Source organism: Plectropomus leopardus, chromosome 16 (assembly GCF_026936395.1).
Source record: "Plectropomus leopardus strain MGB_pleo_1.0 chromosome 16, ASM2693639v1, whole genome shotgun sequence".
NCBI lineage: Eukaryota > Metazoa > Chordata > Actinopteri > Perciformes > Serranidae > Plectropomus > Plectropomus leopardus.
Genome location: NC_142191.1, coordinates 18,382,296 through 18,402,229, shown reverse-complemented (window position 1 = coordinate 18,402,229; position 19,934 = coordinate 18,382,296). Strand labels below are relative to the sequence as shown.

The window sequence follows — 19,934 nt, the reverse complement described above, 5'->3', positions numbered from 1 at the left end:
ACATATTCAGGGGTTTGTTTTTTTTTTTGGAAACAGTATAAAACTGGTAATGGACATATTTGTGAAAATGGCATGGCAGCAGTCTAATGACATTTTAAAGCTGGTGCTGAGGTTGTTTAGCTCTTCTAGACTTTGGAAATGTTGTTGAACCAAATGGATCAAATCAGAATATTAAAACAAGGCAGACAGCAGGGCTATCAAAATGATAAAATAAGTGACACTTAAAAAAATTTGTATCAGCAGTGTTGCCAACTAGCTAGCACAGGCTCCAAAAATTGCTGAAAGTTGCCAGATGACGTCCTACGTTCATATGAATATTGGTGACATCATCATGCATTAATGTAAGTAATAAAACCATGCTTAATTAGTCATACATCATTTATTAAAAATTGTTTATTGAAAAATATTTTGGAGGTATAAATGATGAGTAATTTTTTTCATGGGATATATTTTTTGTCACACTCCTGACTGTTTAAATGAATTAAACAAATCGTACTCAGTTTGTCCTCAGGATTGGGGTCAATTGGAACATCTGTTTTCCTCTATTCAAATAGTAATTGTGAACGATATATCATATGTAATCATCTTTAAATGGTATGGGTAATTGGCAGATGGATGCTAGTTTAATGTGTAAACATTTGGCTGATCTAGACCAAATAGTCTCTAAGTCACTGAGATGTAAAACGTGTTGCAGCCATCCCCAGTCTCCCCTACATCTGTGCTTTTCCTGTGATAACAAGCCAAATGTCTGCATTGAAAAAAAGGCCTTTTATAATTACGACAACATCCGTACACATAACAGCAAGGGTGAATGTATGTTCTGACTTCTTTGGCACAATTGAATTTCAGCTTTAATTACGCCTGTTCTGTTTATTTACTGGTCGACTTAATGCAGCATAATTCCATAGACCTTGGTAAACTAAATCAAACTGGTGAGAACAGGAATGCTAATCTGGGAACATGAATAGGACTGTTGTGTTTTACTTCAAAGACATTATTGTGTTACATCTCCACCAGTATTTTAATTAACTGGGTCAAGGACCACATCTCCACTCCATTGTGCCAGTTTGAAAGAGGCTGTTATGCATAAACAATCAGTTCTGCCCGCTAGTCGTCCGTGCTTATCTGATTGCAGTCACCTGGTTCAGAGAAAGGGCACTAAATCCTCTGTTTTTGACATTTCCAGACATTTTTTTTGCAGCCAGCTTGGGGTGGTGAATGAGGACGCAAATGATGTGGCAGCCATCTCTATAGGAGGGGAAATGCTTTAGTCTTTATTCAGGGCGACACTGTTGGGCTTTTAGATGTGTAAGTGGCTCCTTTTAAAAAGCCAGATGTTGTTTTCTGACTGATTTTGTAACCAGAGGGTCGGAGAAAGGAGAGGAGGAGAGAGAGAGATATGTGGGGGAAAGAAACAAGAGACTGTGTGTAAAGGTACCAGATAGATAGACAGATACAAACTGTACACACACAGACAGCTGCAGCTAATCCCCCAAAGGGAAAGTAAAAGAGCAGGGAAAAAAAGGAGCACAACAAGGAGGGAAAATGGAATGGGGGGGGTGGGGGCGGGCTGTCCACTGCCCACTTCACTGGCAACTCCTCTCCTCTGATCTGCCATCCACTGGCTCATGTTCGGTGCATCCATTCCCAGAATGTGAGTCCAGCCGGCCAACCTTCTTTTTGTTCTGCATTTGCCCCTTTCACACTCAGTCATGCCTGCAGCTAATGGATTCATTCAGTACAAGAGTTCAGCTGTCTGCTTGCAGATCCTTTAAGATGTATAATTCATCTTCAAAAGCAGTCCGAGTGTAGATTCATGGGTCAGTGTTAACACAGGTACACATGCATTTTCAATCCTTTTGGTGGTTGAGAGAAGCCAGGTAGACCTTTTTAGAAAATTTAGTTTGGTCACTGCTTTGATATGCTTATGTATATATCAGTAACTGGGAGTGTAGATCGCAAGTTTCACAATGATATAACATTTTATTGATTCTTCATACAACAATACGACATTTGCTGATTTTACAAATTCTACCACAATACGATTTTGATTCGATTCATTTCAGGGGCCAGTGATTGATATGAGACAATATCAGTAAATATTGTCATTGGGCCTCATTAACTCATGAGTATAAACGTTGTTGGTCTGCGCATAAAGTAAGTGCGCACACAAAACTAACGTATTCATGATGCATGTGCATCAGCTGATTTTGTTCATACCACTGTGCCTATGTTGGGTAATTGGAATCACTCTTAACTTACAGGCTGGCCGCTGTCTGCAGTCAGCATACTGCCACGCCTCCATTCTTTTGTTTGAGGAAATACGTTTGCCGAAAGGTGTATCTTGGAGAAAGAAGTGAAAGTGTTTCCACACACATATCAAGGCCACACTCACCAGCGTTGGACCATCAGTAAGCGTCTGTTAATGTAACGGCAGTCAGAAACAGCTAATAAGTTTTTCAGCATTCTCTGCAAACATTTTCAAACATGTCAGTCTCTGATGCACTCTTTGCCGAAGGCATGGGCTGTAATACTGACCAGCAAGGTTATGGATATGAATGGATAAAGATATGTCATCTGAACAGCTGCTTAGAGATAGAGCAGAATTTTCAGTACCCTGTTAAAAATAATAATAATAATAATTTCAAGGCACTAAAAATTGGTGGGAGAGTAGCCATAATTATAGTAGATTCAGTTCTCATATAGTCCTTCATAAGCTGGACTGGGACACTTGGTTTTTATTGTGGAATATTTTAATTATGACAATAATTTATGAGGATGAAAGGTTAAGGATAAAATAAGTGTATGCATTAGTTAATGATGGTTTTAAATGTTGTCTATTAAAGCCTTTATTAAAGAATGTTGTTTAATATGCTCTACATTTAATTAAAAGGTGTCTTTACATTTAATTTGTGCGTACACATGGTCTGAGGCAGTTCTAAATTTGTTCCCAAAAAATTCAGGTGAAAAAATTTTGACAAAGCCCGGATTTCTACTAAAATATTCACATGCACGTTTTGAGCACAGATCTGGTTATATGCATTGTTTGTGAAAGAGGCCCATTGTCTTTTTGTTGGCTGCTTATAATTGTCTGCCTTGAATGTTTAGGAGGGGGATGCACCTGGATTAGGTCCCCAGGAAGTGTGCCAGGCTTTAAAGCCAATTTTCATAGTGGCCAAAATGTGGAATTGTTTGTCATGTGATGCAATTTTGCCCAAAAAGACTTCCCATAGAGTTGCATTGGGAAAGTGATGTCTGTAAAACAGTGGATACATTTTTTGAGGGTTACAACAAGGACAAAATGACTCTTTCACTATCAGGATTTGATCCATTTGATCTAATAACATTTGGAAAGTCTAGAAGAGCCTTAAGATTGCATAATTTTCGCCCCATTCAAATTGGCAGAGCGCTAAACCTGCTTAGGTCCTGCTTAGCCGACAGAAGTCTTTAGTGCACCTGTTCTGTGAGCCCACTGATGCAGAAGCAGTGCTGATCATCCAGGTATTGTTATACCCAACAGTTGAACGTTTTTGGCTTCATGCACCACTGAAATTAATGGGGTTCTGCCTCCAACGGCATGTTCAGGTCTCTTGATACAGCCATTGCTTGGACAAAAAATGGTGAAATAGACGTGCCATGGGAATTTCAAAATAAAGGCATACATTAAAGATGTTTTCAATTTGTATCAATGATATGCAATCGCTTTTTATTGAATCGATATATCGATCCAGAACGATGTATTGTTACACCCTTATAAGTAACTCAGGATTATGAAAAGGTATGTTTAAACTAAACTATCAAGTCACAAAAATACATAAACAAATAAAGTCACAACAACATTTTATTATTCTACAACGATTAAAAAAAATGACGCTGGTCAATTCTGAGGGCACTGATGATGTGTGACATACCTTCATTATTTTACCAACATTACCGCCATTGTTCTTTGCTAAACTAAATCCCCAGGCCTTTCTCTTTACTTTCCATCTGTCCCTGCCAGTGGGTAAAACACTGATAATTTTCATTTTCAGAGTTTAGCCTTTTTCTTAACAAAATTAAAAGTTTACACAGTCATTGATGTGTCGCTGCCTGCAGGGTTTGGGAGCCCATTTACTAATTTTTTAAATATTTGAGTATAAATGAGAAATTAAATTTCACTCCTGCATAGCGAACTTTCTGCAGATATGACTTTGACCAACATTATTACTGTGCAGTGTGAGGGCCAGCTGGTTATTGACATGAGCTGAGGAGCAGGTACAGTGGCTGGGTTAATGAGGGTCAGAGCCACTGCTGGCTGTCAGAAAGCTGAAAGCAGGTAGGATCCGGTACATATTAACACAGTTAATTTTGGCTCTAATGCAACATAGCCTTGGGCTGCCCTCTCCTTGTAAAAGACCTGAACCATACCAATGACCCTGTCTCTTGGACCATCTCATGAGGTCTGGACCAGCATCACTATTAATACAACCCTTAACTCCTGATAGTGACTTTAATATTAGGCTCTGAAAATACAGTTTTTAATAATAGAACTTTATTGGACAAATATTAAAGTATTGAAATTAAAACATAAACAAAAAAACCCCATCTAAATTCACAGCTACTTTTAATTCCTTCAAATTTAAATAAACAACAAAAAAAATCCCCTTTCCGTGCCTCTTGGAGGACACCGAGCTTTCTGATCTGGCGTTTCTATCAGCAGGATGACCTCATTTGTCTGTACTCTCCAATCTGTTGTATGATGTGACAATGCTATAGTTAAGGATTTTTTAAGGGTAGGGCACACAAACAACTGAGTTAGGTGATTAGTTAGTTAGTAAGGTTACAATAATAACTATGTGGTTAAGATGACTGAACATGTAACCTTTCTTCCTTGAGTTCAGCATCTTGGTCGTCGCCACCTTGGTTTTTTTGGAACCATCAGTGATCATATTTGGACAACGCGAAAAATAAAGCCAACACCAAAGTGCCAAAAAATGTAGTTCCTCTTATGGCCACTTGAGGCTGGCTCCAGAAGTGAATCCTTCCCCATATAACTCAAAGCCCAAGTTTACAGCAGAAATAAACATGTTTACAGCTTGGTGCACAAAACGGTTTTAGTCTCTAATGCTAATTTCAACATTCATGACAACTTTACAGGAGTGAATTTTTATATAACTCATCTGTTAACATTTTATTAAGCTTTAAAGTTACACATACTTAAGTGTGTGGCCACGTTCTGGGGCCCAGGCCCTCCTCACTCCTCAACAGCTCCACCCTCTCATCCACATATGGTCAGTTGGCTACCCCCCCAAAAAAACAAGATGGTGATGGTCGAAATGCCGAATTCGAGGCTTCAAAACGGGAATCCACAAACCAATGAATGTTGTCACTATAGCTGCGTCCATTATTTCATACAGTCTATAACCGGCCTGCATTATGTGATTGATTCTGCTCAGGCCTGGTTGAGCTCCAGTGAGCCTGTTGTCATGCAAGCTTCACCAAACTCAGGGCTGCAGTCCCACAGCTGTAAAGGAGGCCTTTATATCATGCTCATGGCTGTTGTTTTTGCAAACTACTGCCTCCAAGTCAATGATGTTGGTGCCTTTGGCAAGAAGACTAATGCTGGTGCACTCTGTGAATCAGCCTTTAGACAGAGATTTGGGCAGTTCCCTTGCAGTTCTACCTCCTACACCTCTGAGGAGCTGGGAAAAGGCCTCCCTTTGAGATTAATCTTATGAGTTATGTTTGCTTCCAATCACATTTTTTACTTCAGACTGTACAGAGCGCAATTGATGGCTGGGCACAACTTCTGGATTTTGGCACTTCGGTGGAGGATTTATCAAACGAGAGAGCCACATGTAACTGGCCGTGAGTGGTGATGATGTGTCCATTGTTTCACCAGAGCAGACACTCGAAGCAAGACAGAAGTTGACCCCATTTGTCTCTTGGCAGCACCGATTGGAGAGACACATCCACCACTATTCAAAGTTCAAACTACCACTGCCACATTGTGCTGGCACTCAGGCTTGGAAAAACATGTATTAGTCTACATTAACCTCTTATCTTTCTCTGCGAGCCCTTGCTTTTCTGAGCTTAGTGCTCTCCAGGTCTGAAAGTATGAGCGCTCACAAAGCCAAGAACCAATGAAGATGTTATTAGATAACAGACCACAGCTGTTGCCCACCCATTATATCTCAAGGTAACACACACTCATTCTTATCTATCATCCTCCATCATATGTCTTCAATGTACACACCTTATCAAATCCCAACACACAGAAATCGAACTGCTACTGAAATGGAGTGGCCTGGCATACTGTCAGTTGACAGTAAATCTGCTTAAAGGGATACTTCGCCAATTTTCAACCAGCATGTATCATGACAGCGTGGGTTGGTAAACTTCTCTCCATCTAAACAGTGCCTTATCTCCCTGCTCCGCTCCCAGCAAAACTCAAGTTTCAATGGTTTTTGGGGTGTTGCATGAACTATAGGCTGTACTTACGCATTTTCATAAATTCCACCAGCCATGCCACTATCACAGACACAAAGAGTATAGAGGTCGATCAAGAGACAGACCTGCCCCTCCCTCTCTATCTCTCAAATACAGATCAACTGGTAAAACTAGAAAGTGCTCACCGAATATAAACCAAGTTTATGTTGCTGCCTATTTTTCGCCTAAAATGTTTTCAGAAACATTTTTAGGTCTGTGTTAAGTTGTAGCCTTTGATGTATTAAAAGACCTGGAAACAGCATTCAAGTCAGACCCCTGTTCATTCCTTTGACAGCTGCTCAGTGGTGCATGAAGGTAAAAAATCAGTTTTTCCATGGTTTGAAATTACCCGGATCTTTCACATTAAGAGCCCAAAGAGCAGGCATACGAGAGACTTCAGGCAGCTGAGCTAACTTCTGGTTTAGCCCTGACTGAATGGGGGATTAATGTATTTAGTGATGCGGCTCTTCTAAACTTTTGAAAATGTTATTGTACCGAATCGATCAAATCCAGATAGTGAAATGAGTCATTTTGTGGTGGTAGATGATCCACTGATTTACAGACATCTCTTTCACGTCATCTCTAAGTTTATGGGGAAAAGTTTTTTTGGGCCAAATGGCATCATGTGGCAGACCTGGACGGTGTAATTCCACTTGTGTCCACTATGTAATATTGGCTTCAAGGCTTGGCACTGTTCCTGTGGGCTTGGCTGTAATAGTGTGAAATTTCTGAACAGGAAGGAGGTGCCATAGTTCCTCCTGCACAGTGAAAAAGGAGGCTGATCAGGTTGAGATCAAACGGTTAAATTAAGTGGCTCAAATATAGACCGAGATTCTGTTACTGCAAGGCCTGTTTTTTGCCTTAAATGTTTTCAGAAACATGTTTTAGCATATCATTTTACCGTAACATGAGATCATTTGCTACCAGCTGGTCGCCATTGTGTCCTATGAAAGAGTTTGCATTACGCCTTCCACCAGAGGCAGCATTCATTGGTCAGATGTAGCACAATGCATTTTGGTAGTTGTAGGTTTTTTTTTAACCTTTTGAGCAAAAGCTTATGGCACAGTCCTTTTTCTCTGTTTCCTCTGGTCATGCAGCACCGACTTAAAAAGTATGTACGTATTTCTACTGTATAAACACCCCCGTTTTATGAAAAGAGCAGCTTTCTAGCAGTGAAATGCTTCTTTAACAGTTGTTGCATTTTTCTTGCATTAGTTTCAAATGTCTATGGTACTGGGTTATTTAAAATGATGGATTCATTCAAAATGAAGTTACATGTTGCCAGTGTTAAAGCAGTATCTCATATTTGCTTGTGAAAGACATGTTGGTAAAAGTCAAATCACAAAGAAACTGACTTTTGAAATATATATTTCACTGGTTAAAAAAGTGGATAGCAGACACTAATGAATTCCATAAAGCTACAGTCTCTCTTCGGTACTGAAATGAAACATTCATCCAAATCTTTGTGTTCACACTCACAGGCCGGCTGACAGATGAATACTGCATCAAGAGAGAAAAACAAAAGGTAAAGCACAGCCAAAGATGATGCGTTTCATGCATTTACATTTTCCTGTTAACTGTCAAAACTCTCTTATTCCCCACGGTAGTGTGGTTTCATGGATAATGGATGAATATTGTTTCAGCAGTATAAAATGTCCCTGCAAAATTTAGAAATCATTTTCTCTGCTAAAGTTACTTCAGCAAGAACTCCAAAACTAAATTTAGTAGAAATATAAAACCACATGGACTTTGTGGCCACAATTGACTCATACAACTTTAATATACCTCAGTGTGATAATAAAATGACTGAATTGGCAATTTTTTTTGTTCCTGGAGACTTTTGTCAAGAGCAGCATGAAAAAAACTATTTTGTTGTATAAACCACAGAGACACAGAGCTAGACCTATTGATGTGAAAACATTGCAGGCTTTTTCTTGTCCTCTACTTTAACACAATAGATAAAGAATTTGTCAACTTTTATTGTAAGGATGTCATGTGACACTTTCTATACAGCAATTTTTAATTTGACCAAAAACACAGAGGATAGAATAATATTTTCAAGACATACACTTTCAGCCTTAATGAAGCTGCTAAGTTTTCAGCTTCGGTCTCCTTCTTTTGTAGTAAGACCAATTTAAGAATTAATGCGAGGCTTCTGGCATTTTGTCTTCATAATTGGCCTCATCTTTTCCTGTTTAGCATCTCTTGCCAAAGGAATTAAGAGGGGTATGCTGGTTGGATACATGGCACCTAATACTAATATGTTAGTTTTGGTCTATTTTGCTTTAGATAGCTTGACGCTTATTAACCAGTAGCCATCCAGTTACTTTTTAGATCTGAAAAAAATGTAAAATGAAGCCATGAAAGCCTTTCCTTTTAGACATGTCACTCGTGAGGTGGATAATTGATCTGTTGATATGTTCACAGCTGATCAGAGAGATAGATGAGAGGAGGTATTTGTAGATTTTTGTAAGTGAAAGACATATTTAGGCCCAGCCTGATGTTGTGCTGCGCTATAAATAACTTAACAGTGTTTTAATACCACTCTTAATCAACAGTCTGGCTCTATTGAGACAATGGCAGGACAAATCAGACTATGGCGGTCCGCCATACTCTTTGTTATTAATGGGAAACACTGCATTAATGGTTGATGGTTGATGGTTGACATCCCTACCTGGCCCCTGAGATCAGTCAGCTGCAGCTGAACCAGAGCGTGAAAAGTGGACTGGTGTCAGCAGAAGCAGTGGGCAGGGGCAGGGCAGAGAGGTATGGATGGTGTCACAGAGGCTTTTGAGAGGCTCTATTTCTATAATAATGGAGGAAGGTATAGTGGCTACAATAGGCAACGGTGCTGGAAGAGTCATCGGACCCCAGGCAGTGTAGACAGGTAAAGGGCATGTGGCGCTGGAGTCATGGGGGCTGGATCAGTAAGAACGGGCATGGAGCTAAAAATGTTCACAGCAGACATGAACTTCATTGATGGTGGCGGCAGGAGACAAGGCCACGATGGCGCTGTCAGGCAGGGAGGCATCAGCAGCTACAGGTAAATTACAGCTGGTGTCTCTCTCAGGTTGAAAAAAATGTGTCTAAGATAGACAGAATCTGCAGGAACTTCCAGAGCTCTTGTCGCAGCTGCCTCCATCTCCAGAAAAGAAGTCATTTTCTTCCTCTCTCTTCTTTTAATACCAATCCCTCAGCCCACGCTGGTTTGATAGCAGTCAGTAGAATTTTACCACTTTTGTTGTGACTCATGAGGAGGGATTGTCATCTGTAGGGTGCTTCACATCCACAGCACCGTGTCCCTCTCATCACTCTCAGACTGCCTGACGTAGCTCTTGAAAAGATTTTGAGTACACCTGGTGCGAAGTCTGAGAATACAGATGAGTAGCCTTCACAAGTTATCAGCCCGCGACTGAACTCCAGCACCCCTTTGTGATTTTGCCTATTAATTAACCACATGCAGCAAAAATGTAAATTTCAGTGTGCTAGGAAGCCACTTTTTATTTTATAAGATGTTACCCAATTGGATTGTTAACTCTCTTCAGTAAGTTGGAGTATTATTACAAAGGACAGCGGGTCTTTATATTTCTTTATTTATTTATTAAATTTATTCTGCACACTTATTCATACACCGCCTTAATCAATCAAACATGACAAAACTGCTTTTTTTTGAAGCATCAGAGCTTAAACACTCATCTTTTCATCCTTACAAGTGAATCAAGACAGAAACAACTCTGGTTATTTGCATGTTATTTAAGTGGTTTTTTTTTTTGCATTTCTTATTTAAGAGCCTTTTGATTGTTTTGAGTTGATATGTATTTTGTTTTATCTGTTTTCATTTTTGTTCTCATGTTCATTGTGTTCATCAAACACCCTTTTAGTTGTTGTGTGCATGACACCACCACACTTCTTTTGCCATCTGTCTAATTGCCAATTGGTTTTGTTTGTCACTCTCATGTGAGCTGTGCATGTGGAATTGATTTGGTATTTGTTGCCTCTGTTTTCAGTGCTGGCAAACATGGACTGGTGACCTGTCCAGAACATACAGTATCCAGCTTCTCGATCCGCATTGATTGAAGTCCATGGTCAACACTTAGTAAGTGTGTTACATTAATTATTTATTCTAAGTTGTGATATTTTAATGCCAGCATCTTATTTTTCATTGGCAGTGCACATTTTTGTCAATACAAGTCTGAGAAAGCCAAAACTTTCAAGGTCTGATTCAAGTGCCAGTGTCCTGTTGTACAATGCCAAATTTTGAGTGCCAAAATACTAATTTCACTTTTTGACTTGATAAATTGTGTAGTTTATTGCATTACCATAAAATACAAACAAGAAAAAAAAACGTTTGAAGTACTAATGCTGTATAATAAGTGCATGGATGGCAAACTTTAACTGCATTTCTTAAATTTTCTTTCTGGGCATTGATTAAACCCCTAAAAACTTATCTCTGTTTATCAAAAGTAAATATTTAGAAGTTTTTTCCATGAAGAATAAACATCTCTTCATGCCTTGAAATGGTTTAGATGTAGTCTGGCTCACTGCATGTAGATTGTGGCTATAAACCTGCCACTGGCTGGCGATTTAGGCCAGTATTCTTCCTGCCTTTTGCTATCTGCATGTTACTGTTTTCAAATCCCCAGCGACATCAACCCCTGAGATCTGAGCTTTGATAAAGATTTTAGTTGTGTCGTGCCTACTTTGTTCTCACAGTAAATTGTTGTAAAGATCTACAACGAATCAAACAACAATGGACTTCCGTCCATCTTGCAGGAATCACATGTCCAGTGTTGATCCGTTTTTGTGATAAGGCCAGTTGGAGTTGATTTGCCACATCTTTTAACTCTGGAAGTGGAAGCCCTCTCATTGACTTCACTAATGTACTGACCTGTTCCACAGCTTACGAGCTTCTGTTGCCGTCTCTGGTTTTAAAGGGTTCAATGAGCTGCTACAGATCAAAAACGTAATCATGCTTCTTTTCTAGGGCATTGATTATCAGTTGGCATATGTCTGCTACTGTTTTTTGTGGTGTTTTTCCTTTGCTGGGCCATGCCTGTGCTATTTTCTCCATGTGCAAATGTTTCCCTTGACAGTTTTTTGCAAACTGCATCCTGGGTTTAGTGCCACCCAAGATGTTTGTGATTGGTTTGAGGAAATACAAACAAGCCTGAGCGTTTTTTTTTTCACCCCTATAGCAGAAGTATAATGTGTGCTTCCAGACCTTTTTATGGTGCTGAAACAGCTCTGTAGAGATGGGTCTGGCTATGCAAGATGAGCTTAAATGTACCCCTTTGCCTCATTTGGTATGTGTTGATCTATGAATATGTAAATTGGGACCGCCCCTCAGCTGCTGGCCTGCAGCTCCAGTGTACTTACTCACCTTCGACTCTATTTAGCAAATACACAAACCTCTGCTTGTTCAACAAGTTCACCGGCATGTCGTTTTGAAGCCGAGAGTTTTGCATTTCAGCTGTTGTGAACTTGGTTTTTCTGGAGCCAGTGTGTGATCATACAGTTCAACCCCCGGGCAGTTGTCTCGAATGGGGAAATTAGCTATAGAGACTGTAACCATGCAAATATGTTTATTTATGCTCTGAAGTTGGTCAGGCATTTTAACATAGAGGTCTATGGAGACTGACTCTGTTTTGGAAACAGCCTGAAGTGGCCATTGGATGAATCATTTTTCAGCTTCAGAGGTTGCTACTTGGTGAACAGTAATAGACAACATGAGCCTTCATCTTGACTACGTTATCTTAAAAGCTAATTATTTACCTCTAATTTGTTTCTAATCGCCAGATCTGACAAGTTGAAGTGAAAGTATTACCTCACTTGCTAAATACTGATAGAAAGCTTAGCACAACTACTCCTCTTTTCACTGTAGCATTATGGAAAGCCCCACCCTGCAACTTAACAGAATTGGTTCCTTAGGTGTGTAAGTATGTGAAAGATATTGTATCAACATGTTGACACACTTGAATTTTATTGGAGGGGTCTTTCAGACCATTACGTTCTTTGTTGCGTGTATAAACCCCTGATGTGCTACTGGTACATAAGAAACAATAGAGTGCCGTTAAGTGGTTGAGCTCTAGTTTGCGTACGTTGTCATGACGGTACAAGACAATTACATGTGGCATTTTGACACCAGACATCCTCGACGGCACACTTTCAATCAATCTGAATTACTGCCACTTTGCATGTGTAGTCCCTTGGTACATGTGTGATCTTTAATTAGGTGAGGCAATTTCCTTGTCTGGATAACATTAACACCCCTGCATCAATTTTAAATGACTTGACAATCCATCTAGTTCCTCCTTGAATGCCATCTCCATAAACGTATTTATCAAAAGTGATTTCCTGCCTTGAAAAATGTTGAGATTCTCATCAAGTCACAGGCTCGAACAGCTTGTGTTTAAGACATTTGATGCTATAATTAGCAGATGGTCCCCATGGGAGCCCTATAAACCACATACCTCTGCATCTATGCTAGGATGATAGCAGCTTGGAAACAGAGGAGCACACTCACTTAAAAATAAAATCAAATGCAGCACGTCTCACTTATCATATCAAATTACTTGTTTGTGTTTCTTCGCAAAAACTCAGGGTAAGTGGAAAGAAACAGCTGTTCATGTGCTGAGCAAATGAATTCACCCACGCTCTCTGAGGATCTTTCCTCCAACGTCATCATTTGTGATTTCAACACTTTAAATTATTTGAACCCTGTGTGACAACTGTGACGATCGAGAGACAATGTCCCCAGTCTGCTGCCCCGCACATGTAGACAAACACACACAGATACACATTCACCCTTGACTCCACTCCAAAGTAATTTACAACTGGGACGGCCGCCATCTCTGAAATAGCCTCTCAGTTTGTTTGGAAGAGAAACAGCATACATAACTACAGCCAGGGGCTACTTGTCTGTCAACAGTGAGCAAAACTAAACAAATAATCTCTTTTAATAATTTACAACTTATTTTCATCAATTATTTCTATGGTCTGCCAAATACACACATAAAGGTGTTGTGTCAGCAGTGGACTCTTACACGTTCATGGTCGCTTTGACGGACCATCCCGCCAGATACGAGTATCAGTGTTAGCTAATCTGCCCAGAGGGGGCATTTATGTCCCTTTCTGAAAGATATTTTATTTGGCTACAATCCAGGTGAACAATTTCTTACATGTTCTCCATCCTGCCAGCCTTCAATCTTGCTTTCCTCCAAAGGAATTACAAATGCCAAGTCTGTTCTATCCACAGGGGAGGGATTAAAGAGAGGTTTGTGCAGAGGAGGAATGTCTAATGCACTAATGTACCTTGCTCTGGCATTGTGTAAATGTGTGTCTGTTTGTGCGACATCTCAGAAATCTCTTTGTCGCTCCAAATAGCCCAGTAGAGCTGTACTGTACATTAACTGACAATTTGTCAGTTAATGTACCTCCTCTTTGTTGCGGGGATGCTTTCAGATGCCGTCTGTGTGGACTCCTGGCTGTTTTACATCCTCTCATCTCACCACCGGGGTTCTCCGGAGCCCTTGTAGTCCCCATCACAATGACTGTACCCCACCTTTAGAGCTTCTTTGGTGACAGAATCAGGACAGCTCTGCCGTCAGCAGCATCAAAGCCGCAGCGAGACGGAGATGGATTAATAAGTAAAGAAAAGTGTGACAGAACAAAAAAAGGCTCCCAGATCACACAAAGGCGGTAAAGTCACCTGGGGCCTCTAAAGGGGAAGAAGTTTTCAAACCTGTTTGTTTTGTCGCACTCGCTCAAAGAGTTTCTATGCATGAGTGTCTCCCATTCCAGGAACAGTGGGAGCAGAGGAGGGGGGAGGATGGACTGCCGCTGCTGTAGCTTGCATACAGAAGTTTGAAGAGCAAAAGAAGGCATGTGCTATAACGCGCATTCTCCCAGCATGCCGCTGTTCATTATTCCACCAATCTGTCAACTCCCACTGCTGAATCATCGTGGCAACACAGAGGGAGGTTGCCCGAGCATCCTGATGCTGTAACAGTAATTTTTGATGTTTGAGGACATGAATGGCTCATTGATTGTAAAAGGGGATCTGAACAACCTGCATTGATATGCATGAGACTTGAAGTGAGTAGGTAGGATAAGTACCTTAAGGGTAAGGTAGATAAGTGAGTAGGAGAGATGGTCTACTCATGACACTTTGCATTTGAATTTTTCTTATGTTTTGCCCTTTTGTCTTTTAAGACATTTGTCAGTCCCTTCAGGATTTTAGGGGCTGTTTTTTGGGATTGCTAGGGCCAGATTTCTTGGCAGCTTTTATTTAAGTGTGATGCATGTTGGTATGTTTATGGGCATTTTTTGCAAAGAAATTGCAGGCGAAAGTAAAAATTGCAATAATAGTTGCAATGCTGTGAGATGCTGTCTCAGATTCAGAGCTTGATTAATCGCACCCCTCCTGCTCTCTCTGCCGGGTTAACACAAGCTAGCACAGCACACCATGATCTCCTCACTAATTGTCAGATTTTGCCACATGGGCTAAACCCCAATGTTTGATCGCAACAATTAATGCAATTCAGCCAATCCCTGTGAATTCTGTGCAACCTTGCAATTTTGTCCAAACACCACAACTTTACAGCAAATTTAAATATTTATCTGCATGCAGTGTATTGATTCGCTCAGCCTCTCCTCGCCAAGCTCCGTTAAGCATGAGACTACTGCTGCACCTGTGACAGTCACACACATACACACACTGAAACTTAATGCTCACAATAATAAGCTCAGACTCTGTGACAGCATCTCAACCATTTTTGCTATTTTCACTTGGCTCCTAAATTTCATTGCATAAAACACCTATAAAGATTGCAATATGCATTTTTTTTTTGTTTGTTTGGTTTTTTTTTGAAAAACTGACAATAAATCAGGCATTTCAGGCTGCAACAATCACAAAAACAGCCAATGAAATCCTGAGGGGACTGCCCTGCAGCAGCGATTTACATCCCACAACTAGCCATTAGTTAATCTTACTAAATGTAACTTGGGAGGTGAAGATGCAGAGAGCTGGCGACATGGGCTAGCTAATAAGAGCTCCAGGATAGCAGATTAGCTCAGAATCCACAGACGATGAAATGGAGATTTCCACACCGTTACTGTATTCTGCAGTGCTTAACATAGACCATACATGCCAAGTCTCCATGAAACTATATTCTCTAATCATACATGAGCAATAGAACACAGATAATGTAACCTGCACCTAACTCGTTACTGCTGAGAGTCGTCTAGTGTGGACGTCTGTTGGAGTAGTGTGCCGGCACTGTATGGTGAACTCTTACCTATAGTAGTTTACAACAAAACAACAGGAAGGCACCACCTTGTGGCTCTGTTTAGCATTGCAGTAATACCACATATCTAGCTGTTAGAACAGACACTGAAACGATTTAACTCTTTCGTTAAACCTTTAAATAACCGTTGAGTAACGTCAGTCGTAAGATGTTAACAGTTACCCTTGTCACTGTGTGTGCGATTCTGAGCTCTTGTCGAGCAGCAGCAGTTTCATAAACAGAGAGAGAGAAAACAGAGAGAGAGAAAGAGTGGCTGAGCAAATCGATGCATTACGCTCAGCTCCCCGATGAAATCTGATTTTTTACTGGTTTATATGGTCACATTTGGGTTAAGTTACTGTTATTGGACAAAATTGCAAGGTGACACAAAATTTGCCAGGATTCGCTGAATTTGTGTTTGTTGTTGCAACATTGTTACAGCCTGGAAGGACTGACTTGTTACGTTTCTTCTTTTCTTTCTCTCTGTCCCTCTCAATAATTTGTTGTATCCGTATGTGTCCCAGTGCCTCAGAACAGCCGGTTCAGTTTAATACTGTCTACAACTACATATCTGTCATAGCTGCAATACAAATTCTTATCACAGAATTCGTGGTAACATTTTGTGACTGAGGCCTTACTTCCAGTATCAGAATAGAAAATAGCCGCAAGCTTCAACACTCTATTTCCACTGCAGTCAATCACGCTGAAGTTCAACTCTATTAAAAAACAGCACTGCTTGATGATAAGGGATAAGGTTATTTTTTTTACCCTTATTTTTGGCATCTGATATGTCCTGCCAGCAGCAAGAGGTTTTATCAGATGCTTAGAAGTTTATGAGGCATCACTGTTTATCATCTGCTATCTGGTGTTTAAGTATAATCTTTATGACACCCAAAAACAGCTGTGAAATTTACAGAGCAGCGGTAAGGTCACCCTGCTGATGGGCTGTGGCTAACTGCTCCTGGAGTCGATAGCCTTTCCAGCGTCTCGCCGGGGCGCGACCAATCGAAGCCTTTACCCGCCCAGCCGCTCGTGTCACAACGGCCTGACACCTATCACGGTTTATTACCAAAAGACACACAGACGAGCACATAAAGGCACAAACTCATCCGTTCAAGTTCAGCTCTCGAGCTGCTGTGGGATCGTAGCGCTTTTATGAAGTCTTTGCCGAAACACACAAACACCACACCACCCCCACACTTAACTTTCCGTGATCTTGCTTGACCCCAGAGTGAGGGAGATGCAGTAATGAAGCTAGCTCTGCTCCCTTTCCTAATCTGGTCTGACAGGTCCTGACTCGGAGAGTATGATTAATGTGAGCTGCAGCTGCAGCTGGACGCATTTAATGTCATCTGCAATATCACCCCCGCTCCAACAAATGAGGGCCCAAATGTCATAAATTCCTGTGGCACGTTGTCCATATCCATTAGCAAACAATTTATTGCAGAGGTGAGATTTTGTTGTTATTTTCTCATGCGGTGCCACCGGATCCATCAGTCAGTCAGTCAGCCCCTGAGCCCTGAAGTGCCACAGGAAGTCAAAGACTGATCGCCTGTTCACAGCTGCCATGAATCATTCCTCTAGTATTTACTCATTAACCAGGTGTTGCTTTGAATTAGACATTTTTTGGGACTTGAGGTTTCCCCCTGAGGAAGCAGCAGGGAAGCAAACGGAGCATATGGCCAATGTCAATAGTTTTGAGAGCTGGAGTTGGCTAACTTGTGTGCCCATGAGTATTTTAAGTGTTTATGGCTGTGATTGGTCGGGAGCGAGTTGTAATGAGAAAGGAAATGCCATTGGTCAAAGCAGCGATTAATTCAAGGATGCAGAGTACAGAACAGCTGTACTTGTACCAGGATTCATCTGGTGTCATTAAAAATTCAACACGAGCATCGAGGAGCAATTCACAAAGTTGGATCTAAGCTGTGAGTAAGCAGAGGAATTCAAATTTAAGAGCAAAACTTTCCTCCTTTAGTCTTAATCTTCAAGTGTCTTGTTTACTTGTTCTTTTGTGAAATCCCACCCCGTGTTCCCATCCTGATAATGTTAGTCTCACCACCAAATGGCCCACCTTGATGTGTTTTGAAGAGCGTGAAACTCTGCTTTTCAATTCTACTTCTTGACATTTTGCGGTTGACTCAACAGCGCTCTGAAAGTCAGAGTAAACAAAGGTTTTCAGGGTTTCAAATGGATAAAGTAGCACAAATTACAGCCGAATCACTGTTGATGTTTCACAGCGTTGCCCTCAATCCACCTCACGTAGACACCACTTGCACCCCCCACCCTCCTGCCGTCGCCAACTCAGCCTTAAAATATTTTCTCATTCACTGCACGTTCCACAGCATCTTAATCTGAAGACATGGTTCCATTTCAGCTCGCTCCCGATAACCTTCCCATTCATCGCTCCCCGCGCACACCTTCAGTGAAAAGAGGGGAGCGCCCGGAAATAGAAATGAAAGAAGCTGATTTCAGTGGCTGAATCATAGATTTAGTGGGAACAACTTGAGAGAAGTGGAAAAAGGATGAGGGAGGAATAAAGAGAAGGGAGCAAGTTGAGATGGGAAGAAAGAGGGGATGCGCAGTGAGAAAAATAGCTACAGTGTTTGGCTCTGTGGTGTATTAACTTCCTCGGGTCGCGAGTATTAGAGCTGAATCTTATTGCTGTCGCTGGCTGGCTGGATGGTTAAAAATACGGGGGAACGGTCTTTCTATATTTGTGGGGAGGTAAAGCGAATGTTGCGTCATGACAAATGGACTGGTTAAATACCCCACTCCCTCTACATCATCTTGTTTAAAAAGCAATCAGTCTGCTTCCCTGTTTTAAAAGACAAACCCCAAGGGAGCATCCGGAATTTTAGAGACAAATGAGGTTCAAATCGGAAATGAAATAGTTGGGAGGAAAGTAATGAGTGGACCCCACTTTCCTGATGAGCTTTATGCTGCTGACAAATTACTGGTAGACCTAATATAGAGTGCTGATGGACTGGGTGCAGTAGTAAGAAACCCTGTGGAGACTGAAGGCCTGCAGACTCTTTTCAATGTCTCTATTGTCTCCTGGAATTAAAACATAAGGGGGGCTAATAAAGAGTGGCCTGGATTTAAATGCCATTGCACCATGTTTTTGTTGCCATGGAAACATTTCTGTCAGACTTTGTTGGTATCATGGCGAGCTGATTGCTTCAAGCAGACCTAAATAGACCACAGAGGCAATTTTTGATTGAGCATTACTGTTTTTGTCCCCTCTTAATAGTTTGCCTCAGCAGGGTTTTTGGTCAAACACAGGGACACTGTGTTTGTGTAGGACTGAAAAAGAGAAAAAAAACTCTAACAGCTACTCACCTTTTGCCGACCAGTGGGGTGACAGAGCAGCGAGACGTGTGGTTTTTGTCCTGAGGCTGCCAGAAATGTCAGCAACACACACCGGTGGTCACCAGTGGAGGTGGCAGAAGGGAGGGGGACAGAATGCTGATGAGGAGGCAGCAAAAGACTCGCTGCACATACATGCCCCCAGAGGCACATGTGTAAGCACAGACAGCTGCACATGCTCGGACACAAGTAGCCAGAGTGCAGGAGATAAAATGCACACATATGTCTGTGCACGAATGCATACAGTAGCCTCAGTCTGCCCTCTGAGGCTCCGGTAGTTGCGAACAGGCTGTCACTGAGCTGTTGTCGAGAGCAGCATGAGCAGACAGAGCTTCTGGGGGAGATGACCTTTGTTGCTGCACCTCCGACCTTTTGCGGATCACCTGTTCGGCTCAGCTACATCTCCGGGGAATGTTTGCTCTCTCAAATTGCTCAAAATCCCCGTCGTAGCCCACAGAAAGAACACACTGTAGTGCTGATGCAGTGTGTAGACTGTATGGCTTACGAAGAATATAAAAAAATTTAATAAAGAAGCTTCAAGATACAAGAACTACCAGCACTATCTCAGACTTCTTTACACCTCCAGGGACTCCACAGACTGAATAAATGCTACAGAATATTCACGTAGCAATGTTTTTCACTTGTCAACCCTCACTGACATGTCAGTCATTACAAAGTCATGCTGTGGGGCCAACTCACTGAGCTTTTCCTGGAAAATACTAGTTGAGAACACAAAGTTTCCGAAGATACCAAATATGTAGGACTATAAAGAATAACTGACATGCAGATAGAATCCAAATCCTGCAGGAAATCAGG

The 19,934-nt window shown here is 41.2% G+C and overlaps 1 protein-coding gene across 1 annotated transcript in view; it reads left to right on the top strand.

Moving 5' to 3' along the window:
• Nucleotides 1-10,475: 10,475 nt before the first annotated feature.
• fut8b (fucosyltransferase 8b (alpha (1,6) fucosyltransferase)) overlaps nt 10,476-19,934 on the top strand; it is a 193,710-nt gene continuing 184,251 nt past the window's right edge. The window contains exon 1 of the mRNA XM_042504025.2: nt 10,476-10,564. The gene's annotated coding sequence lies outside the window, so the exon portion shown is untranslated. The remainder of the gene's footprint in view (nt 10,565-19,934) is intronic.